The sequence below is a fragment of the Podarcis bocagei genome (assembly GCF_964188305.1).
Source record: "Podarcis bocagei genome assembly, chromosome: W".
NCBI lineage: Eukaryota > Metazoa > Chordata > Lepidosauria > Squamata > Lacertidae > Podarcis > Podarcis bocagei.
The window spans coordinates 12,224,816-12,249,551 of record NC_138131.1 but is presented as its reverse complement, the minus strand read 5'-3'; positions in this window follow the sequence as shown (position 1 = coordinate 12,249,551).

Sequence of the window (24,736 nt, the reverse complement as noted above, 5' to 3'; positions counted from 1 at the left end):
TTCGCATATTGTGCTTGATGGAATTTAATTTCTCTTAAAACTTCTTTTGATTTTGGTTTTAGTCTCAACTTTTTCTCTCCGTCTCTGATCTTATCTAGTATCTTGTCCTTTTTTCCATTCCAGAGTTTTTTCTTAGTCGTATTCTGTTGTATCAGAAACCCTCTCATAACTGCTTTACTTGCGTCCCAGATTGTTCTCTTCTCCACCGAGGTGTTCAAATTTATTTCAAAGTAGTCTTTCAAGGTTTTTTGGGCCTTCTTCACAATCTCCTGATCTCTTAACAGGGTGTCATTCATTTTCCACCTGAAGGAGCCGGCTGGAGTAAGTCTCAATTCCATTTTCAAAGCGTTATGGTCGGAGCAGGTTTTTGGGCAGATTTCCATTTTTTTAGTCTTAGGTGCCAGCCCTCTAGTTGTCCATATTTGGTCGATTCTTGTCCATGACAGGTGGGCCTCAGAGAAGAATGTTCCTTCTTTGCATAGGGGGTTCTTTGTCCTCCAGATGTCAATCAAGTCCATACTGTCAGTTAGTTCAAAAAAAGTTTTAGGTAGTCTGCCATCTTTAGTTAGATTTTGGTTTTGTGACTTGTCCATGTAGGTAGAGACCACCCCATTCATATCTCCCATCATGATGATGTTGGTATAGTCTAAATAGTCCAGCACTGTCTCATGCAGCTTCTTGTAAAATTCCGATTTCCCCTCATTTGGTGCGTAGATTCCTACTATCAAAAATTTTTCTCCTTGTGTTTGTATTTCAATTGCCAAGATTCTTCCTTGCTCATCTTTAAACAGAAATTTCGGTGACAGGTTCTCCTTTGCAGTGATAAAGTGGGCCCAAGATGTGGGCCGTCCAATTATGCTAAAAGATGGGGGAAACTGGTGGAATGTAAATTTGAAATTTACAGCCAGCTATAATATAAGAGAGAACATGATGAAAATGGCTCATAGGTGGTACCTCACTCCTTCCAGATGATCAAGAATGGATAAAAAATTGGCGAATGCTTGTTGGAGATGTGGAGGAAATAACGGTGACATGAGTCACATGTGGTGGACGTGTGAAAAGATTAAGATTTTTTTGGGGGGGAATATATGATGAATTAAAAAAGATGATGGGGATAACTTTTACGAAAAAAACAGAGGCATTTCTGTGAAGTATTTTAGATAAAGAGATCCCAAAAAATCTAAGAGAGGTATTCTTGTATGCAACCGCAGCAGCTCGTATACTTGTGGCCAAGGGATGGAAAGATCACGAGGCTACAAAAATAACAGATTGGCAAATCAAATTACAGGAATTGGTGGAGACGGCTCAATTGACTAGCAAACTCAGAGGAATCTCAAAGCAAAAATTTGCAGAAAAATGGGATGGTTATACAAGATATGTTCAAAAATACAATAATAGTTTTGACTCCGTGCTAGCATTCGAGTGATAAAGGAACTAAAAGGAGCTGGACAACAATTAAGGATTTATTATGTTTTCAGAATGTACTGGAAAATTTATATAGAAAGGATTATTGTTTTGTGTACATTCCATTGTAAGAATGGAAACAGAGCCAGAGCCACAGCCACAGCCTAAGTCTGAAACAGTCCTTGATAGAGTGCCAGAGCCAGAGTCAGAGCGATACCCTGAATCAGTGACAGAACCAAGCCCTCATTCAGAACCAGAGCCTGAGAAACAGCCAGAGCCAGAGCCAGAACCAGAGCAACAGCCACAGCCTGAGTCTGAAACAGCCCTTGATAGAGAGCCAGAATCAGAGAATCAGAATCAGAGTCAGAACCAGATCTTCGGTAAAGACGTCGTCTGGTCTTAGCGCAACTGCTCCTCCCACCCGCGATAACAGAGATTGGGTGTTCCAATACACACACCCCCGTAGGGAACCTGCCCCAGCCATTCTGTTGGCTAAGGCCCCCTCCCAGGCAGCCCTGACCCTTTCCAATTAAAATGCAAAATACAAACTATACAATAACCTAGAAAAATAGTAAAAGAAAAACAAAGCAAGAAACAATTATGCTAAACTTAAAATAATCCCCGCCCCAACTAAACATTTGTCCCACCCCAGAAAGAAAACAACAACAACAACAACAACAACAACAACAACAACAACAAACAACCGTTTGAGGTGCAACAGAGACACAGCCAGAGACAGAGCGAGACACTGAATCAGTGATGTTATTCAGCAAGTGTAAAACCTGGTTTTCTCCGGATAGGAAGCTAGATTGACATAGAAGTGGGTCTAAATTATGTCCAAGCGCTGTATAAGAAGGGCAAGTCAAGAGAATGTGTTCGGTGGACTCAACCACACCCATGGCACAATGACAGGTTCTCTGGGCGTATGGTACTCCCCTGTACCTTCCCCACAATATCGCAGAGTCAAGGACATTTAATCTAGCTGCTGTAAGAAGTCTACGGTATTCCACATAGTGAATTTCTGCAAGGTAGGGGGCTGGTATGGTCCGATAAATCTGGTCCCCTAGGAACACCCCTGGTTTTACCTGGCCTATGTCCTCTTGTCTGGCAATGTCACTCAGTCTCCGGGAGATCACAGCTCTAGCTTGATTGTACGTCATAGACTCAAAGTAAAGGTGAGACAATCCGCAGGATTGAACCTCGTTAGTGACCTCCCTTTCCCACGATGATTGGAAATCGTCCCTCAATATCAAGGGGGCAATACCCACTGGTTTAAAACAAAGCTTGAGCCATAGCCAGAGCTTCGTCTTCAAGGCCACATGCCGTAGAGCTTGCCAGCCGACTTCTAATCTCATAACCGCGCCCGCTACCGAGGGGGGAATCCTAAGGATGGCTCTAAGGAATTGCGTTTGGATAGAATCCAATTTCAAAAAATCCCTACGGGAGCCTAAAGAGATGCCCACCAAAAGAAGGGGGAGGACTTTCATTTGGAAGAGTCTCAAAGCTATCTTCACTGATTGAGCCTGATTCTTTGCATATAAGGATCTAATCTGGATGGCTGCTTTAGATGCGTTAGTTGTTATATAGTCTCTATGGGCCAGAAAAGACCTATTTGACCGTATTACTTGTCCCAGATATTTAAAGCAGTTAACCTGCTCTAAGGGGATCCCGTTCATCGACCATCGATGGAGTCTCGGTCGGGCAGAGAAGACCATCATCTTGGTCTTAGCATAGTTGGGTTGGAGCTCATGCTGATCACAGTATTCATGTAGAGCTTGCAACATTCTCCTCAGTCCAATAGGGGATCTGGCAAAAAGTGCGGCGTCATCCGCATACAGAAGAACATTCAGAGATCGGCCTGCTAATTTGGGGGGGTGGGTGGAAAGCATCATTGGCCATGTGAGTCACCAGTGAGTTAATGTAAAAATTAAACAATGCTGGGGCCAATAGACAACCCTGTCTTACCCCTCTATTGGTGGTAACAGGGTTGGAGACTAGGCCTTTATTGTCTAGCCTGATTCTCAGGAAGGTGTTTGTATGGAGGCTGATAATCAGATGAAGGAGACGATGATTGATCTTTGTAGCAGCCAGTTTTGTCCATAGCTGCTTTCTAGAGATTCGATCAAATGCCTGCTTAAGGTCACTAAAAGCCACATGAAGAACCTTTGGGGCTTTGCCGGCATACTTTTCCGCCAGGTGATTCAAGGTTAATATTTGGTCTGTAGTAGATCTTCCAGGGCGAAAACCCGCCTGTTCATCGGCAATGATATTGTCGTCCTCCATCCATTTCGATAGTTTGTTTAGCAGGTACCCCGAGTAAATCTTCCCAATGACATTTAGCAAGATGATTGGCCTAAAGTTGCTCGAATCTGTACGTGGGCCTTTCTTATGTATTAATACAATCAACGCCGAGCTCCAGCTTGAGGGAAAATTTGCTGTTTTGTTTATATACGTGTAAAGTGCTGCTAAAAGTGGGATCCACCAATCTTTATTTGCTTTGATGGCATCAATGGATATAAGGTCATCACCGGGGGCTCTCTTCTTTAATTGCCATGCTAATAACCAGGCTCAGGTTCTGTTTCAGGCTGTGTCTCTGTTTCAGGGTCCGGCGCTGTATCAAACATTGTTGCAGACTCAGGCTGTGGCACTATGGCTGTAGCTGTGGCTCTGGTTCTGTTTCAGGCTCTGGCACTGTATCAATAATAATAATAATAATAATAAATTTTATTTATATCCCGCCCTCCCCAGCTGAGCCGGGCTCAGGGCGGCTAACAACAATCAAATAAACAATCAAATAATAACACATTCTAAAAATATTTCATTATAAAAATTAGTTAAAATCAAATTGATGGCAACCGATTAAACAAAATTCTGTGCAGGTTGCCAGAGGAGGGAGTCAGGCTGCGCCCTGACCAAAGGCCTGGCGGAACAACTCTGTCTTGCAGACCCTGCGGAAAGATGTCAGGTCCCGCAGGGCCCTAGTCTCTTGTGACAGAGCATTCCACCAGGTTGGAGCTGCAGCCGAGAAGGCCCTGGCTCTAGTTGAGGCCAGCCTAACCTCTCTGAGGCCTGGGATCTTGAGGGTGTTATTATTTGTAGACCGTAGGTTTCTCTGTGGGGCATACCAGGAGAGGCGGTCCCGTAGGTACGAGGGTCCTAGGCCGTATAGGGCTTTAAAGGTTAAAACCAGCACCTTAAACCTGATCCTGTACTCCACCGGGAGCCAGTGCAGCTGGTATAGCACCGGATTAATGTGATCCTGCAGCGAAGACCCCGTAAGGAGTCTTGCTGCGGCATTCTGCACCCGCTGGAGTTTCTGGGTCAGTCTCAAGGGCAGCCCCACGTAGAGCGAGTTACAATAATCCAGTCTGGAGGTGACCGTCGCATGGATCACAGTGGCTAGGTCAGGGCGAGAGAGATAAGGGGCCAACTGCTTAGCTTGGCGGAGATGGAAAAATGCCGCCTTTGTTATAGCTGTAATCTGCGCCTCCATAGAGAGGGAGGTATCGAAGATTACACCCAAACTCTTAACGGACGGTGCTGGCACTAATTGCACCCCCGCAAAAGATGGGAGTTGCCCCCTCGATCCCATATCGTCCCGCCCCAGCCAGAGGACCTCTGTCTTCGAAGGATTTAACTTCAACCGGCTCCCACGTAACCATCCAGCCACAGCTTCCAGACATCTGTTCAGTGTGTCTGGGGCCGAGTTAGGATGGCCATCCATCAACAGATAGAGTTGGGTGTCATCAGCATACTGATGGCAACCCAGCCCAAAACTCCGGACAAGCTGGGCGAGGGGGCGCATAAAGATGTTAAAAAGCATCGGGGAGAGAATCGCACCCTGAGGCACTCCACACACCAAGGAGTGACGCGATGACAATTCCCCCCCAAGCGCCACCCTCTGTCCCCGATCAGAGAGAAATGAGCGCAGCCATTGAAGGACTGTGCCCTGGATCCCCACGTCGGCAAGGCGGTGGTCCAGGAGTTCGTGATCGACCATGTCAAAGGCTGCTGACAGATCTAGAAGAATTAGCAGCCCCGATTCGCCTCGATCCAGCTGCCTGCGGAGATCATCTGTTAGGGCGACCAGAGCCGTCTCGGTCCCATGACCAGCACGGAAGCCGGACTGGAATGGATCCAAAGCAGATGTTTCATCCAGAAACCTACCAAGCTGTTCAGCAACCGCTCTCTCAATCACCTTACCCAGGAATGGAAGATTCGAGACCGGGCGGTAATTGGATAGATCTAAGGGATCTAACGATGTTTTCTTTAAGAGCGGACGCACCACCGCCTCCTTCAGTTCCCCTGGGAATATCCCGGTGCCAAGGGACAAATTGATGATATCCCCCAGGGGGGCCCGCACCTCGTCTGGACACGCTCTAATCAGCCATGACGGGCACGGGTCAAGAGGACAGGTGGTGGGCTTTCCAGCTTGGAGGAATCTGTCCACATCGGCTGGAGATATCCGGTCAAAGTGGTCCAATACTGGACACGAGGACAGTCGAGGGGCCTCCAGTTCCTTTATTGTATCCAAATTGGCAGGGAGGTCATGGCGGAGCAACAGGACCTTCTCCGCAAAAAAGCTCGCAAATGCCTCACAGCTGTGTGTCAGATTGTTATTTAAATTTGGCTGTCCTTCAAGGGACGTTAAAGACCGAATTATACTAAATAATTGCGTTGGGCGAGAGCTAGCGGATGCAATGGAGGCCGAGAAGTAAGACTTCTTAGCGGCCTTCACTGCCATCTCATAGGTTTTCATAAAAACCCTATAAGATGTTCTTGAGGCTCCGTCACGGGCACCCCGCCATACTCACTCTAGCCGTCTGAGGTCCCGCTTCATTTTCCGAAGCTCCTCAGTAAACCAGGGAGCCCGGTTTCTGCGGGGTCGCAGAGGGCGCTTAGGTGCGATCTCATCGATGGCTGCCAGGAGCTGGGTATTCCAGCCCTCAACAAGCTCAGTCAATGAGTCGCCAGGGGGAGCAAGGTCCCGCAAGGCTTGACGGAATCTATCAGGGTCCATCAGCCTCCGCGGGCGAGCCCAAATCGGCTCGCCACCTAAGCAGGGTGGGGGTGGGAAGTCAATCCTGGCTTTCAGAGCGTAGTGATCAGACCATGGCACCTTCATCGAAGGAGACATGATCACATCTATACCGGCGCCAAAGATCAAATCCAGCGTGTGGCCTGCTTGATGTGTGGGGCCCGAAACAAACTGGGAGAGCCCTAGTGTCGCCATGGAAGACACCAGGTCCAGAGCCTGTGAGGAGGGAGTGGCATCAGCGTGGAAGTTGAAGTCTCCCAATACCAATAGGTATCAAGCACTGTTTCAGGCTCAGGCTCAGGCTTCTGCTCTTTATTAGGCTTTGTCTCAGTCTTTGGCTCTAGCACTTATTCTAGCTCTATTTCAGGCTCGGCCTGTGTCTCAGCCTTTGTCTCTGTTTCACGCTGTTTCTCTGTTTCAGGCTCCGGCGCTGTTTCAAGCCCTGTATCTGCCTCTGCCTCTGTTTCAGGCTCTGGCACTCTATCAAGCACTGTTTCTGGCTCTGGCTCTCTTTCAGGCTCTGGTTCTGAATTAGGGTTTTGTTCTGGCTCTGGCTGTGTCTCTGGATCTGGCTGTGTCTCTGCTTCAGGCTCCTATGCTGTATCAAGCACTGTATCAGGCTCTGCCTCTCCCTCTGCCCCTGGCTACGTTTAAGCGTCAGGCTCAGTTTCAGACAGTGTCTCTGTTTCAGGATCCAGCACTCTATCAAGCACTATTTCAGACTCAGGCTGTGGATCTCGGCTGTGGCTCTAGGCTCCGTCTGTGGCTCTGTCTGTGGCTCTGGCTCTCTTTCAGGGTCTGGTTCTGAATGAAGATCTGGTTCTGACTCTGATTCAGGGTCTCATGATGGCTCTTCCTCTGCCTCTGACCCAGCTATGTTTCAGGGTCTGGCTCTCTTTCAGGCTCTGGTTCTGAATTAGGGTTTTTTTCTGGCTCTGGCTGTGTCTCTGGCTCTGGCTCCAGCTCCGGCACTGTATCAAGTACTGTTGCAGACTCAGGCTGTGGCTCTAGGCTGTGGCTGCAGCTATGTTTTGCGCTCCGGCCCTGTATCAAGCCCTATTTCTGGCTCTGTCTCTGGCTTTCATTCAGCTCTGGCTCTGGCTCTGGCTCTGGCTCTGGCTCTGATTCATGTTCTCCCTCTGACTCTGATTCAGGGTTTCGCTCTGGCTCTGGCACTCTATCAAGGACTGTTTCAGACTCAGGCTGTGGCTGTGGCTCTGCCTCTGTTTCAGGCTCAGGCTCTGTTTGAGGCTGTGTCTCTGTTTCAGGCTCAGGCACTGTATCAAGTACTGTTGCAGACTCAGGCTGTGGCTCTAGGCTGTGGCTGTGGCTGTTGTTCTGGTTTGGGCTGTGGCTCTTTTTCAGGCTCTGGTTCTGAATGAGGGCTTGGTTATTGCACTGATTCAGGGTCTCACTCTGTCTCTGGCTGTGTCTCTGTTGCACCTCAAACGGTGGTTTGTTGTTGTTGTTGTTGTTGTTTTTATTTTCTTTCTGGGGTGGGACAAATGTTTAGTTGGGGCGGGGATTATTTTAAGTTTAGCATAATTGTTTCTTGCTTTGTTTTTCTTTTACTATTTTTTTAGGTTATTGTATAGTTTGTATTTTGCATTTTAAGTGGAAAGGGTCAGGGCTGCCTGGGAGGGGGCCTCAGCCAACAGAATGGCTGGGGCAAGTTCCCTACGGGTGTGTGTGTGTATTGGAACACCCAATCTCTGTTATCGTGGGTGGGAGGAGCAGTTGCGCTAAGACCAGACCACGTCTTTACCGAAGATCTGGTTCTGACTCTGATTCTGATTCTCTGATTCTGGCACTCTATCAAGGGCTATTTCAGACTCAGGCTGTGGCTGTGGCTGTTGCTCTGGTTCTGGCTCTGGCTCTTTCTCAGGCTCTGGTTATGAATGAGGGCTTGGTTCTGGCACTGATTCAGGGTCTCGCTCTGGCTCTGGCACTCTATCAAGGACTGTTTCAGACATAGGCTGTGGCTGTGGCTCTGGCTCTGTTTCCATTCTTACAATGGAATGTACACAAAAAAGGATACACGCTCTGATTTTACCATTGACTTAATTAATCAAGAAACCAAAGACACTGTTTTACCTGGTGAAATTGTGCTTATGCCCACCCAACTACCTCCTAAAGTCGCAGGTTTAATTTTACCCAAATTTTCTGCGGCAAAAGAAGGAATCCAGTTTATTCCAGGAGTTCTGGATCCTGACTATGTGAGCACAATAATGGTTCAACTTTGGAGCCACATGGCCATGCAGTTAAAGAAGGGTCACCTGTGCCCGTATGGTCAATTGCACAAAATCCAACTGTGTGGAAATGGGCAAGGATAATTTCCACTGCTCTAATTATGTCAATATTTCTTATGTATATAATTACAAAGAACTACCTGCTGGCTGGTTCTGGACGTGTCCTGGCTATACATTTAATTGCATTCCAGCAAACATCAGCCATGGCACACCCTGCTGCTTAAGCCGTTTGTCCATCGTATTACCCAAAAAGCATCATTTGACCCGCTCTCGATATCGCCGCTCTATTGCATTGACTAACGATTGTGACGATTCAATTTCTCTTCCCAGTAGGTCTGAATATATCTCTTTAGCTGTTTCTCTCCTAGGAGTCCCTGGATTGGCTGTACGCAATAGTAGGAACATTAACTCTTTAGCTTGTTCTGCAGCAAAAGCCCTGAATTTTACTTCTCAAGCGCTTCATCTTCTAAATAAAGAGCAGAGTGAACTCCAGCATGGTCTTCTGCAGAACCGCGCTGCTATCGATTATCTATTGACGCTTCATCATTACGGCTGTGAACAAGTGGATGACATGTGTTGTTTTAATATTACTGATAATTCCAAAGCCATCCAAAAGCAAATCTCTCATTTGCAAAATCTTACACACCACATTAAACAGGACGTTGGACTTTCTGGCCTGTGGGACTCATTCACCCAGTGGCTCACTGGCTGGTTGCCAAACCTGAATTGGCTTCGTAATCTCTTTCAATATGCCATTATTATAATATGTATATTGATTTTGCTATGTTGCTTCCTCCAATGCATTCCTGGAGTCATAAGTCTTTTGTCTCGGTTTCTCTCTCCCCCTCAGCCACCCAATAAAATCATTGCTGCCTACTTTGCGAAATTGCAGCACCAGCAGTAAACATTAGGGGAGATGTGGCGAACTTATTTCGGGCATGCGCTGGCATACCACGTATCCCGAAGTATTTTTGTCTTATTCACCCAGAACACCTCGCAAATAAGAAAAGAAAGGGGGAGATGAAGGAAAGCATTGCTTTTGCACATGACCATGGCATGATGGGAAGCATTGCTTCTGCACATAACTGTGGCATGATGGGAAGTCTTGCTTCTAAGCTTTGTTCTGCTCATGCTGCTCAAACCGTGCTGATGCTAAGACATTCCCTCATCACCCTGGTACGTTCTGTTCACCTTGAGTTCACACCATATCTGTCAGGGAACTGCCATCGGAGCCAAGAGTGGAGGTAAGGCTCCCCGACCATGCAGGAGAAGGGACCAGCAGAGGGAGAGAGAACACTCCCTTTGGGGAAGGTTATCAGCGTTACACCGGGGAGGAAGGGGACCAGGGAAGGACTTCAGAGAGAGGGCTCCAAGACTCTTCCACAGAGACCAGCGGGGAGAGTCCAGGACCTCCGCTGGCTACGCCTACTCTGCGCAGAAAGCTTCCGCACAGGGAGGCTAGGCGGAGACTGGGCGTCAAGGAATTTTTATGTTGGAAGAAATTCAGGAAACGGCCACTGACGGATTCTGCCAGCGACTGACACAGCCACGGAGGAAGGGCTGTCCAGCCAGGGAAAGGTTTAGCCAGGCAACGTTGCCTAGAACTTCAGCATCCTTTACGCACGAGCAACCCCAATTCCCATTACAGCAATCAGTCAGTCCCTGACATTGCTCGCGCACCACGACAGGACAGGCAGCATCATGAGTCAATCCGGAGGAGCAGGCGCCGGAGAGGGAGCAGCGGCAGCGCCAAATCTGGAGGAGAGAAACCGAGATTTGGAAAAGCAGCTTGCTGTGTTAGAGGCGCGGCTAGATGAACGGAGGACTCAGGATGCCCGGGGAAGGCCCATCCCCATCGCAAAGAAGGTACCGGGACTGGTGCACAAGTTTGGGGGGAACCCAAGAGACTATAATGCATTCAGGACGGAGGTACAGTACGCGCTGGAACTGCAGTATGATGACTTTGCTGATGATGAGGGGAGAGTTGCTTACGTTATCGGGCATCTTCAGGACGCTGCTAGGGAATGGATCCGGCCATTAATGGCGACGCAGAATGCTGCCCTAAAGGATCTTCGAGAAAAAAATTGGCGCCATGGACGCCATGTTCGCAAGTGGAGTGGAGCAGAGTGTGACACGCAGGGACCTAATGGCGTGCAAACAAGGGGGGCAGACACTTAGAGAGTACTGGTCGCGTTTTGCGATGCTTATCCATAAACTCGGGTGGGAACTGAGCTCGGAACCAGTGCAAATGCTGTTTGAGGAAGGCTTATCCCCCTCAGTGAAAGACGAACTTTCCCGTGCGCCCCGCCCTCAGTCGATGGATCAGCTGACTAAGGCTGTGCTTGCGATTGGAGTGCGGCAAGAAGCGCACACGCAAGAGAGACGGGAGTGGAGAGGAGAGCATTGGCATGACAACCGCATTCCTGAAATACCGGAGGATGAGGAGATTTCACCCCTCCCATGCCCAAGAATCTCCTGATGATCTCCTGATGGTCTCTGCTGACTCTCCAGAGAGGAGGAGGCATGTCCTGCCTATCTACTTATTCTGCCCAGCAACATATTTGTGTGTGTGAGTGAGAGACAGTCAGTCAGTATATCGGAGAAAGTGAGAGTGTTAGAGATTCTAGAGATAAGATTTCTGCTAAGTGCAGCTGCAGACTCTCAGTGTAGCATTGATTTATGCTTAGAATATTCAGCTCTGTATATAGTTTTGTATCATAGTTGTAGTTACAGAATAAAAGGAAGATATTCTACAGAGCTGCTCTCCGAGTGGTTTATACTCTGCAAGACTCTGCAAAACTCTGCTGTGCAACGACTGTATTATTGAGACAGTGAATCCGGTGCTCTCAGCTCTGAGCTGTGAGTCCACAGCACTGCGACCTGTTCCTGTGAGAAGGAGGTCTCTGGCGGTGCTTCCCAGCTCGCCTAGCCCAGTCGGGGTTGAGGTACATGAGTCCAGTTGGCGCACTGGCTCTAGGGCGATGCTGACAAGAGCCACTTTCCCAGCCCGAGGAACCAATGGAGATTGGGGGGCACGAGCGTGCGGGGTTTCAAACTCCAACGAAGGACGAAAGAAGGAGGGGAAAGAGGAAAAAACAGCCAAGAAGTGTTTCCTCTGCCTACAGCCAGGGCATTTTGCCAGGGTCTGCCCTCAAAGGAAGGCATGGCAAAGAATGGTGGGGGCTGCTGACTGTGAGGAGGAGGGCGCTAAGGAGCAGGGAAACGCCAACGCTTGGCTGCCGATCAGCGGGCACAGCAGCCAGGCAAGCAACCAGTAAAAGTGCCCAAGCCAGACCCCCCCCAAGCAGCCATAGCCATAGAGGTGGTGCTAGAACTCCCTAATGGGCACCCAATCAAGGTTAAGGCACTGCTGGACTCAGGCAGTTCCTGTAATTTTTTCAGCAAGGATTTCGTGCTGGAGCACCAGTTACACCTCCTGCCGCTAGAGTGCCCCTTACAAGTAACGACCATTGATGGCAGGGAACTCCTGGGAGGGGAAGTGACGCACCAGACTCCCCCCATGAGAATGAGGGTCTCCAGACACACAGAAACCCTTGCCTTTCATGTAGCCAGACTGGCAGGACCACCAGTCATCCTGGGAATGAGCTGGTTGGCGCTACATGATCCAGTGGTGGCATGGCACCAGCGGACAGTGACCTTTGGGTCAGCTCACTGTTTGGAACACTGTCACGGTGGGGAAGTCCCGAGGGTAGCCGTGGCCCAGGTAGCAGGAAGGGCAGTGGGAGAAAAGGGGAAGGTACCACCATACGCTGACCTGCAGGATGTTTTCAGCGAGAAGGAAGCGGATAAACTACCCCCCCCATAGGCCCTTCGACTGTCAAATCAACCTACTACCAGGAGCTCAGCTGCCAGTGGGTAAATTGTACGCCATGTCGGACAAGGAGATGCAGGAGTTGTGGGAGTTTATTGACAAGAACCTGAAAAGAGGCTTCATAAGGGAATCAAGGGCGGTGGGAGGCAGTCCGGTGTTCTTTGTGGACAAAAAGGACACTAAACAGCCCAGATTGGTCGTAGAATTCAGGTCCTTGAACCTTGTATCGGAACCCGTGACCTTCCCAATGCCCAGGATTGACGATATTTTAACCCGGGTGGGGAAGGGAAAGATCTTTACCAAGCTGGAACTTCAGGGGGCGTACAATTTGATTAGGATGAGGGAAGCGGCTGAATGGAAAACCACCATGTTCACCCCTCTGGGAGCCTTTGAGTACCTCGTTATGCCCTTCGGATTACAATCAGGCTCCGCCTGTTTTCAATCTTTCATGCACCATGTGTTGGGATCCTTGCTATACAAGAATTGCGTGGCCTTTCTAGATGACGTGTTAATCTATTCGGACAACGAGGAGTGTAGGAATGAAAAATCACGGGAGACGAGAGAGGCAGGTGTAACATGAGGCGTCTGTCATGGCGGGCCCTGGGAGCCTATTTTATTGAATATTGCAAGCATTGCCACAGGTGGGCCTGTGGCTGATTGGTTGATACATACACACAGAAACTTGTGATTGGTTAACATAAGTACAAGGTGGGGATTACATGTGAGAGGTGGGATTTACATATGATCATTTATCACTGATACATTAAAGGCTGAGAATCGGAGCTAGAACTAGACAGGCATGAAGCCTCCTAATTAAATTGTAACTAGAGATTAATATGGCACAAACAATTACTAATAACATGAAACAATATAACAATCAAGTTCTGTAGATGTGGTCAGCTAGGCATGAAGAGCAGGTACAGTTTGTTTTCCATGAGCTTAGGATGTCTGTTACTAATGATTGATCATAGCATGAAACAATGTAACAATCAAGTTCTGTAGATGTGGTCAGCTAGGCATGAAGAGCAGGTTCGTACAGTGTGTGCAAAAGCAGGGAAAAGCCTACAGGCAAGATTTCTAAAGCAAGAGAAAAGAGGAGCAAGGCTTCCCCATAATGGAGCAGTTTTGTGCAGAAAGAGACTAACAGTTATGTGCAGAAAGACGACTTCCCTTTATCTCCCCCTTTCTTTTCTTGTTAGCAAGGCGTTTTGGGTAAATAAGGCAAAAATATTTCGGGATTAGTGGTGTGCCAGCGAATGCCCAAAATAAGTTCGCCAGGGTCGATGGGACAAGAATATTTCGGGATACGTGGTCTGCCAGCGCATGCCCAAAATAAATCCGTCCAGGATCGATGGGACAAGAATATTTTGGGATACGTGGTCTGCCAGCGTATGCCCAAAATAAATCTGTCCACATCTCACCATAGGTTTACTGTTGGTGTTGCCATTTCGCAAAGTAGGCAGCAAGGAGTTTATTAGGTGGTTGAGGGGGAGAGAGAAGCCGGGAGAAAAGACTTATGAGGCCAGGAATGCATTGGAGGAAGCAACATAACAAAATTAAGATGCATATAATGACAAGGGCATATTGAAAGAGATTACGAAGCCAAGTAAGATTAGGTAGCCAAGCAGTAAGCCACTGGGTGAAAGAATCCCAGAGGCCAGAAAAACCAACGTCCTGTTTAATGTGATGTGTAAGATTTTGCAAATGAGAGATCTGCTTTTGGATGGCTTTGGAATTATCAGTAATATTAAAACAGCACATGTTGTCCACTTGTTCACAGCCATAATGATGGAGCATCAGCAAATAATCTATAGCGGCCCTATTCTGTAAAAGCCCATGCTGGAGCTCACTTTGCTCTTTATTCAGAAGGTGTAGGGCTTGAGAAGTGTAATTCAGTGCTTTTGCTGCAGAACAAGCTAAAGAATTAATGTTTCTACTGTTGCGTACAGCCAATCCAGGGACTCCTAGGAGAGAAACAGCTAAAGAGATATATTCAGACCTACTGGGAAGAGAAATTGAATCGTCACAATCGTTAGTTAATTCAACAGAGCAGCGATTTCTAGTGCGAGACAAATGATGTTTTTTGGTTAATATGATAGACAAGCGGCTTATACAGCAAGGTGTGCCATGGCTAATGTTCGCAGGAATGTAATTAAATGTATAGCCTGGACACGACCAGAACCAGCCGTCAGGCAGCTCTGTGTATTTATATACATAGGAAATGTTTACATAATCAGAGCAATTAAAAGTATCTTTGCCCATGTTCACACAATTGGGTTTTGTGCAATTCACCATACGGGCACAAGTAACATTAAAGGAAGCCACGTATGGGGTCAATAAATCAATGGCCAAAGGTGGGCGTCGGCGTACTTGGTTACCCCAGTTATGGTAGCCGGAATAACCAAGGGTGTGGAGAGAATCATTTTCGGGTAGAGATGAATAAAACCAGGTATCCTTTTGCAGTTCTAAGGGGTCATGGCAAACAGGGATAAGGCAGGAGCCAAGGATTTCCCCTATAGATACCTGTTGGGTTAGACAAAAGGAAGAAACATTGAGGGTCTTTGCAAAAGACTCCCACACATTCATCGGTGTGGAACCACCGTTCTTAGGAGCGGCAGCGGAAAGGGGCAATAACAAAATGCTGAGAACGATCACTACCATTGAATTAATGTTAAGGCAAGAAATAATGCACATAAGCAAATTCTCAGGTGTGGCTTCAAGCTGCTTTTCCTTTCTAAGCTGTTCAGCCTGAAATGAGAGCGACTTTATTTGGCCCCATGTCACAGGTCCATTACGATTTCCCCGCTTGCGAATCCTGGGGGGGCTGGACGTCACATCCTGGGCGATCTGTAGTTTGCGATCGAACTGTGGTATTGGATCCGGAAGGGTCTGTCGCCACGCCATGGTGCAGACGAATGCAGCGTGCAGGAACCCAGCGAGCACCCTGTGGAGTAGAAACTGCAGCGTAACCCTTTCCCCAGGTGATCAGTTTTACAGGTTCACTCCATTCGTTGGAGGGCAATATCTTATAGCGGACCAGTGGGGCTGGGAGTATCTCTGTTTGTTGAAAATGCTTCTGCAGGCGAGTATAAGATTGGTGATCCTGTATGGAGAGATTCAAATGGTTGAGAGTCCGGGGTCACCAGATGTAGGAATGAAAAATCACGGGAGACGAGAGAGGCAGGTGTAACATGAGGCGTCTGTCAGGGCGGGCCCTGGGAGCCTATTTTATTGAATATTGCAAGCATTGCCACAGGTGGGCCTGTGGCTGATTGGTTGATACATACACACAGAAACTTGTGATTGGTTAACATAAGTACAAGGTGGGGATTACATGTGAGAGGTGGGATTTACATATGATCATTTATCACTGATACATTAAAGGCTGAGAATCGGAGCTAGAACTAGACAGGCATGAAGCCTCCTAATTAAATTGTAACTAGAGATTAATATGGCACAAACAATTACTAATAACATGAAACAATATAACAATCAAGTTCTGTAGATGTGGTCAGCTAGGCATGAAGAGCAGGTTCGTACAGTGTGTGCAAAAGCAGGGAAAAGCCTACAAGCAAGATTTCTAAAGCAAGAGAAAAGAGGAGCAAGGCTTCCCCATAATGGAGCAGTTTTGTGCAGAAAGAGACTAACAGTTATGTGCAGAAAGAAGACTTCCCTTTAGAGGAGCAACACGTTCGGGACGTTCGGGAAGTGCTAAAGAGGCTACAGGAACACCAGTTGTGGGTCAAATTGGAGAAGTGCCAATTCCACGCACGAGAGGTCGAGTTCCTGGGATACAGGTTGTCGGACAAGGGCCTAGCTATGGAACCAAGCAAGGTGCAGGCGGTGCTGGAATGGAAGGTCCCCAAGACCCGGAAGGATGTGCAGAGGTTCCTGGGGTTTGCGAACTTCTATCGGAAGTTCATCAAGAACTTCGCCCACTTAACCGCACCCATCACCGATTGTCTCAGTAGCAAAAGGAAGTTCGTCTGGACAGAAGAGGCACAGCAATCTTTCGAAAGGCTAAAAAAGGCGTTTGCTTCGGAAGAGCAGCTCTTGCACGTGGATCTGCAAAAGCCAATGAGGTTGGAGACAGACGCGTCAGACAGAGCGGTAGGGGCGGTGCTTCTCCAGCCGGGAGACAAGTCCAGCTGGAGGCCGTGCGCATTCTTTTCGAGGAAGCTGAGCAAGTCTGAGCAAAACTACACGGTGTATGATCGAGAACTGCTGGCTATTTATGAAGCCTTTAGGCGCTGGAGACATTTGTTAATAGGGGCGCAGCACAAGATCCAGGTGTGCACGGACCATAAGAACCTAGAGTACTGGAGGGCTGCACGATTACTCAACCAACGACAGGTGCGGTGGGCTCAAGAATTCTCCAAGTTTTTCTTCGAGATTCGATACGTGCCGGGAGAGGAAAACATCAGAGCAGACGCCCTCTCCTGGAAGCCGGAGTATCTGGAAGGAGAAGGACCACCAGAAGCACGACATGTGATTCCCGAGAACCGATGGGTGTGGGGGGGGAGTGTTAGTTGAGACACGAGAACTAGTAGGACTGGCGAGGGACGACGAGTTCGCCCAAACGAAAATCCGGGAACTCAGAGGCACGGGGGGAAACCATGGGGGGTTTGAGGAGAAAAATGGGGTACTATATTACAGGGGAGCACTATATGTACCAGGGGATGACTTGAGGAGAAGGGTACTCAAACAACTCCATGATAACCCGACGGCGGGGCATTTCAGTCAACACAAGACCATGTTGCTGGTCACCTGGCAGTTCTGGTGGCCAAGGGTGAGGGAAGATGTACGGGAGTACGTACGAGGGTGTGACTGCTGCCAGCGAGCAAAGGGGGAGAGGGCGGCGCCCACAGGAATACTGGAACCTTTACCCACACCGGGAAAACCATGGGAGGTGATGTCCATAGATTTTATGACATATATGCCCAAATCGAGAGGGAAAACAGCTGTCATGGTGGTTGTAGACCTGTTAACAAAAATGTGCCATTTTATCGCTTGCTCGCATGCGGTGACGGCAGAGGAAACTGCCAGGCTGTTTGTGGATCACATCTTCAGACTGCATGGCGCCCCCTTGAGGGTTTTGTCCGACCGAGGGAAGCAATTTACTTCCCGGTTCTGGAGGAAGCTCATGAGCTTGCTGGAAGTCGAGGTGAGCTTCTCGACGGCCAGACACCCAGAGACCAACGGACAAGCGGAAAGAGCGAACAGTATACTCCAACAATATCTACGCTGCTATGTCAGCGAGAGGCAGAACGACTGGGTGGATAAACTGGGGCTGGCAGAATTTGCGTACAATAACGCGGAACACGTGTCCACGGGGATGAGCCCGTTTGTCAGAGCTGCCCGAGGTCCCAGCTCACAAAGGACCAACGCCAGTACGTTGTTATATACAAAAGTCTTTATTGAAGTTCAGTTTGTCTTTCACATCAGCAGCGTGCAGCTCTACGTCTGAAACTCTAGACCGCCGAAGCTCCGTCTGAGTCTCCTCCCCCCAGACACCAGTTTAAGACCCTAGCCTTGCTCCACCTCTTCCTTTGCTCTTTCCTCTTCTGGGTCCGCCTGTCAGCTGGGGTTTCGCCCTTCCTAGACTCTTCTGACGCTGAGTCCCCTGAGACTTCCCCCTGCCTCCGGCAGGCTTTAGGACCTGGTTCCCCATCCGGGTTTTCTGCTGTCCCGCGCGCCTGTACATTCGAACTTGGCGCGCGCGCCCAGCCGGCAACCTTCCTCCTGACCGTTACACTGCTCCTGTCACTGCTTCCCCCTTCTGGGAGGCTAGCTGGACCTGACCTCCCCTCCGTTCCCCCACTCTCCGACAGAGGCGTGGTCAGTCCCGACTCATATTCTCTCCCTGCTGGAGAAGACGCTGCCCCTGACACCTGGGACTCTTCCCCCCCACTACGCTCTGGTGGGGAAGCTGGTCCTGATCTCCAGCTGCTGCTTTGGGAGTCCCCGCTGGCCCCTGGTTTCTGGTGTGTCTCCCCTGGGACCCCCCTTGCCCTGACCATCGGCGCCTCCTTCTGGGAATCTTCTGATTCGCTGGAGAAGCTCATGGAATCTCTCGGGTCACTGTCGTACTCCCCTACGCTGCCCTCAGATCCTTCCCCTTCGCTCTCCATCTCCTCTCTCCCCTGTACCTCTGCTCCTGAGCCCCTGACACCGTTCATGGCCAATTACAGGTGTCATCCCAGGGCTTTCCCAGGGGGTGGGGAGGAGAGGTGGAGTGTGCCAGCAGCGGAGCAGTTTGTGGAAGAAATGGAAGCCTTACACCAACAACTTAAAATGAACTTGGAAAGGGCCAAGGAAGTGTATAAGAGGCATGCAGACAAGCACCACAGGGAAGGAGAAACCATACGGGTGGGGGACCGGGTGTGGTTGTCAACCCAGGGGTTACCTTTCAAGGGAGGGTGCAAGAAATTGCGGCCCAGGCGGCTGGGACCTTTCGAGGTAACCCAGCAGGTCAATCCAGTGGCCTTTCGGCTCAAGTTGCCGACCAGTATGAAACTACCCCCGGTGTTCCATAGGTCCCTACTCTCTCTGTACAGGGAGGGGCTGGAATTTCCGGGGCGAGAGAGAGAGGTCCTCACTCACCCACACATAGAGGAGAGGGAACTCAGCAGTCAAGCCACGGAAATACTTAATTCAAGATTGAGAGGAGGGGAAGTGGAGTATTTGGTGGCTTGGGAGGGGGAACCTGAGTCGGAAAACACGTGGGTTCCTGCGGAGACCATCAGGGATGAGGATCTCAGGGGGGAGTTTCACAGCAGGTTCCCAAGGAAGCCCAAACCGGTAGCGAGGTTCTGGGAGGAGCAATTTGGCACTACAGATGAGGAAGAAGAGTTTGTGGGGTTTCCGGCCTCCGACAAGGAGGAAGGAGAGGAATCTGAGGGTGAGGAATCGGACTGGGAGGGTGATCCGGTACGAAGAGATAGCAGCTTGTGGACAGCTATGTTTGAATCTTCAGAGGATGGGGGTAGCTCCTTCAGGGGATTACCCGCATCGCCGTCAGACGGAAGGGAGGAATTTAGGCCAAAGGAATGGGACGGAGGTGAGGGGGGTTCTGGGGGGAGGTGGATGTCAGGGAACTGCCATCGGAGCCAAGAGTGGAGGTAAGGCTCCCCGACCATGCAGGAGAAGGGACCAGCAGAGGGAGAGAGAACACTCCCTTTGGGGAAGGTTATCAGCGTGACACCGGGGAGGAAGGGGACCAGGGAAGGACTTCGGAGAGAGGGCTCCAAGACTCTTCCACAGAGACCAGCGGGGAAAGTCCAGGACCTCAGCTGGCTACGCCTACTCTGCACAGAAAGCTTCCGCGCAGGGAGGCTAGGCGGAGACTGGGCGTCAAGGAATTTTTATGTTTGAAGAAATTCAGGAAACGCCCACTGACGGATTCTGCCAGCGACTGACACAGCCACGGAGGAAGGGCTGTCCAGCCAGGGAAAGGTTTAGCCAGGCAACGTTGCCTAGAACTTCAGCATCCTCTACGCACGAGCAACCCCAATTCCCATTACAATATCAATCTGTACTTACCCCTCCTTGTACATTCCTTTTCGTACCACTCTGGTACGGGCAGTCCGAAACCATGCCTGTGTAAACTCCGCGTTTCTTTTCCCAACCTTTAACCTGTCTATGATTAATGTGTTATATGCAATAATTAATGTCTTATATACAACCCTTGCTTTGTACTTATGTTAACCAATCAGCAACAAGCACACACGTGGCAAACGCTGTATAATATCCAATAAAAGGGAGACTCCGAGGCTTGCTCGAGAGACGCCTCCCGTATGACACCTACCTACTCGTCTGTCGTTCATTTCAACCCAACAGGGTGTCATGACCTTCTAGATCTAAAATATCCCAATTTTTTAATAAATACCAATCTTTCAACCAGAGAAGACATGAGGCTTCGTAATATAGCTTCAATTGCGGTAACCCGTAGCCACCTCTTTCTACAGTATCTATTAATATCTTGTGCTTTACTCTTGGTCTTTTACCCTTCCACAAAAATTTAGAAATTTCTTTTTGCCACTTGTTGATACTGCTGGTCTTTCCTGTAATTGGAATCGTTTGGAATAGAAAGAGTAGCTTCGGTAAAACTATCATTTTAATTACCGAAATGCGGCCCAGGAATGATAAATTTAACCTTGTCCATGTCTCCAACTGTCTTTTGATATCTTTCCAACAATGGGTATAATTATCTTCATATAAGTTAATATTCTTTGGTGTTATCCATAATCCTAAATACTTGATTTTGGAGTAGATTTTAATGTGTATTATTTGTTCTAATTCTGCTTTTTCATCTGGCGACATATTTTTAACTAATAGTTTTGTCTTGTTTAAATTCATTTTGAACCCCGCAACTTTACCGTAGCCATATATTATTTCCAACGCCTTTCTTAAACTCTGTTTTGGTTGCTCTGTAGTTATAATTAAATCGTCAGCAAATGCCCTCATTTTGTAAATTCTATTTCCCAGCATAATCCCTTTTATTTCTTTTTCTTCCCTAATTTGTTGACATAAAACTTCCAATGTTAATATGAAAATTAAGGGGGATAGTGGGCGACCTTGTCTGACCCCTTTACTGATTTCACACTCCTGTGATAAATTTCCATTGATTATGATTTTAGCTTTTTGTTTTGATTATATTGCTTCAATCCCTTTTATATACTGTATACCAAAATCCATATGGTGTAATAGACCTTTCATAAATTTCCAGGATACCCTGTCGAAAGCTTTTTCTGCATCTATAGCCATTAAGACTGCCTTCTTTTCTATTCTTAAGTCTAAATACGCTAATAAGTTTATAATGTTTCTAGTGTTGCTATAAATGTGCCTCCCGGGCAAAAAGCCAGCTTGGTCATTGTGTATCATCATCTGGAATCCTTTTTTTGATCTTTCGGCTAAAATATTTGCATATAATTTATAATCGTTCTTTAGAAGTGCGATAGGCATAGATGTTAATAAGTAGATTGTCCGTTCCCTGTTTTGGAATTAATGCAATAAGGCTGTCTTTCCAAGAATCCGGCATGGTTCCGTCTTTTAAGATGTTGTTCATGATACTTCTTCTTTTTAAAAAAATACATTTTTATTAAAGTTTTAAACAAACACAAAAGCACAAACAAAAACAACACAAATAACAAGTATGGTTTCAAATCCTTATTTTCTTAACATCTTCCCCTGACTTCCCCACACCTCCCCTTCTTGTATTCCAATTCCAATAATTAGCTCAGCAAGTTCTTGTCCCCAACTTTTACCTTATTATTATTATACTTAATTCATCTTAATTAACCAATTTTAGCTTATAAACCTCAATTTAAACAACAATACTCATTCTTTACACCCTTTTCTAAGGTCGACCCAAATTCCCTTCCACGAATTTCCCAATTTTTATATTAAGTGCAAAACAAAATAACAGAAAAACAACATATAATTATACACCCTGAAATATACTCAGAGTCGCAAAGTGATTTCATGCTCTTTATTCAGCTCATAGTGGTGAGGAGGAATGAATGAAAGTCCCCTCAAAGTATCTGCTTTATATACATTATTTACACAATGGGCTGCACATGATTGGTTAATTCTGGAATTCTACTGTAAGCCAATCAGGTTGTGGATTCACTTATATCTGGAGCATGATTGGGTGGTTCCTGCCAACCAATCATACTGCTGCATTGTTCTTGGACCAATCAGACTGCTGCATTCTGAATCCTATTGTTCTTGGACCAATCAGACTGCTGCAATTTGGATCCTATTGTTCTAGGACCAATCAGACTGCTGCAGTTTGGATCCTATTCAACTCAGTACATAACACCCCTCCCCTCTAAGTTCCAGTCCTGCCCGGGAGGTCGCATTCATAGTCCTCGAGGTATGCCGGCAGCCTACGTGTGCATTGCGGCCTGTGGTGTTCTCTGGTCTGGGGTTCAGGTTCTGGCTCGTGTTCCAAGGATGCTGGCTGTGATGGGCCTGTTTGGTCTGGCGCAACCGGCTCGCTCAGTCGTGGTTCTGGTTCCGGTGTCCTTTCGGCCTTGCGGGTCCTCTCTGTATTTACTGATTCTGCCTCTCCTGCTGGCCCCTCCTGGTCTATGGGCCTCACTGCCCCTCTGTTCACTTGGGACTCCTCTGACCTTTCCTCCTCCTGGTTTTCTCCTGGGAATCGTCGCCGTATCTGGTCGCAGTGGCGGCGCCAGCATTGCCCCCCATCCGTTAGCACCTCGTACGACACGGGGCCAGTGACCCTGGTGACTGTGGCGGGTACCCATGCTGGGCCTGCCCCAAAATTCTTTGCGTACACTGGGTCCTGGGCCTCGAAGGTCCGGGGGTGTTGGGATTCGCAGGATACTGGATAAGTCTGCAGGCTTCAACAGGATGATGCAATACTCTGCTGGGTCAGAGTGACTCAGCAGGAGTGTGATTAGTGTAATTGGCTATCACCTGTTTTAAAAGGAAAGCCTGTTTAACAGGGGCTGTGGTGGTTGTGCTGTAGTGTGGTGGTGCTGTGGTGGAGAGTATTCGTTTGTAAGTACTCCGTATGGACTGTTTCTTTTGTAAATGCCTGTATATAACTCACATTAAAAAGGACTGCACTGAAAAACCTGGAACTCTTAGTGCTTTGCTGAAAACGCCGCGTGGAATACGCGACAGGGTTATGGGCCCAGCACGCTTCCGCTGCGCAAGAGTACAGGTGGCAGTTATCTAGCCGTGGGTGCTGGAGGTGAGCTGCAGGGATGGAGCAGTCCAGAACTGGCGTGTTGCTGGAGAAGCTGACGGCCACGAACTACAGCATCTGGTCGGTCCGCATGCAACACTTCCTCAAGCGTGAGGGCCTGTGGAAGGTGGTGGAAACTCCACCGCAGCCCCCTGAGGAGGAGGATGAGGACGACGATGAAAAGCTGGCACTAGCAAAGGCCCAGCTTGAAAAGGATGAGAAAGCTTTGGCTACGATCATCCTTGGAGTGGACGACAGCCAGCTAGTCTACGTAGCTGATAAGGTGACGGCAAGTGAGGCGTGGAATGCGCTCAAGGCTGTCCATGTGCGAGAGACAGCTGGCTCACTGATAACACTGACCAGGAGACTGTACCGGTGTCGGAAGAAACCGGGGGACTCCCTAGTAAACCACCTAAAATTCCTAACAGGCTGTTTCCAGGAGCTAGCCTTAAGAGGGAGGCCTGTGGGGGAAGAGGACAAAGTCTTTATAGTCCTGAGTTCCCTTGATGACAGCTATGATATGCTGGTCAACTCCCTCGAGTCTGTAGAGACTGATAAGCTGACTCTGGAATACGTGACCGGACGGTTGTATGCAGAGGAGGACAGGCGTGCAGAGCGAAAGATGACCTCAGCCCAGCTGTTGGAGCATCCCAGAGGGAACAACAGCCGGGAAGAGCAGAGGTGTCGGGAGCCGGAGAAACAGCCAGGAGGAGCTGCTGCAGACCAGCCGGTGGTCAACAAAGTAAAAAGGTGTTTTTGCTGCAAGTCCAGTGGACATCTGCTGCGGGACTGCCCAAGAAAGCAACAAAAACAGCAGAAACACAGGTGGCAGCAGAGGGAGTCTACCGCTTGGGTGTCTGCAGATGGTCAAGAAAATGAGGAGCTGTGGGTTCTGGACAGTGGAGCTTCTCAAACCTTTTGTAAAAGAAAAGGATTGCTAACTGATGCTAGGGCTTCAAACAAAAAACATGTAAGTCTTGCTACGGGCCAGAAAGCTAATGTGGTTTGTGAGGGGGAGGTTGTGTTCCCACAGCTGGGACACACATTCAGGAATGTGTTGTGTGTGCCTAGTTTGCAAAACAATCTCCTGAGCATTCCTGATTTGGCAAAAGCAGGCTTTGAAGTAAATTTTGTGGGAGATCAGTGCCAGATAAAGCAAAATGGGGCAGTGTTGGCAAATGCTAGCCTTAGAACTAATATGTATGTACTGCAGTGTGAATCTAAGGTTGCGAATGTGCAAAATGTCCCGACCCATGATATGTGTATTCATCTCCTGCACAGGCGTCTGGCTCATGCTAGCTATAAGGTGCTAAACAAAACATTGGAGTTGTGTGGGGGGATGAAAAACATAAAAAGTTGTGATAATTACTTAGACTGCAATATTTGCAAGGAGGTTAAAAGCAGGGCTTGCCCAGTAGCAAGAGCAAGCCAGAGAGAAACCAAAAAACCACTGGAGTTGATTCATGCTGATGTAACTGGTCCTTTTCCACCTAGTG